The 808-nt window shown below is 41.0% G+C and overlaps 1 protein-coding gene across 1 annotated transcript in view; it reads left to right on the forward strand.

The window, feature by feature from the left end:
* LOC119581742 (potassium channel subfamily T member 2-like) overlaps positions 1–808 on the forward strand; it is a gene marked incomplete at its 5' end in the record, with an annotated part of 131,052 nt that overhangs the window by 40,628 nt on the left and 89,616 nt on the right.

Below are 808 nucleotides of genomic sequence, written 5' to 3' on the forward strand. Positions count from 1 at the left end.
GTATGGAGTTTACGTGGATGGATTGATAATTGTATGCATATCATGAGATACATAACACTGACTTCCGAACAGGAGCTGCATCCCTGCAGATATCTTAACCCGAGCGTTTACCTTCGAAGAAACGAAAAAAAAACATGAACGAAGGATGGCTTTCAAGGAAAAACCGCCGGTTTCCCCTTTGCTGTTAAAATCTTTTCACCGAATTGAATTGGGTCATTTGGACTTTTGTGCATAATAATCCAAATTCATTTATTTGGACTGACAGAGGAAATGAATGAGAGAAAAATAATTATCTTTTTCCCCTTCGTCATCTACGGAGAGAAATGTATAATTCTTTTTCAGTATTCAAATAACAAGAAAAATAAAACGTAATTCAGGCACTAAAAAGACACTTTGACCAAACTCTTACCTGAATTTATACAAAAAAAAGCTCAACATTGTCTAAAGTGTCGCTGAGAAAACCAGACGTGCCACTGGAGAACAGTTCCTTTTGAGACTCGCCATGTGTAATCACCTTATCTACGGGCGCCGTCGAGGAACTAACTCAATGGCCTGGATATGAATCGGCCTCTGTCATCCTCTTTAAGGAAATTGGTTTTCTCCGGAGTTTCTAGGATTCCGCTACAAATGGAAGGCTTCTTCGGGAGCCACCGCGGCCTGGGAGGTTATTGATCCAAGCTTATGGGGACCACGCCGCGTTTTCTTTGCTTTTTTGAATCTTAGGGGCAGGGGGTAACTATGCTAGATGGTTGTTTCTCTGGTTTCTTTTTTATTTTCGGGGCAGGGGGGTTATTATGCTAGATAGATA

This window comes from Penaeus monodon, chromosome 15 (assembly GCF_015228065.2).
Source record: "Penaeus monodon isolate SGIC_2016 chromosome 15, NSTDA_Pmon_1, whole genome shotgun sequence".
In the NCBI taxonomy this organism is placed as follows: domain Eukaryota; kingdom Metazoa; phylum Arthropoda; class Malacostraca; order Decapoda; family Penaeidae; genus Penaeus; species Penaeus monodon.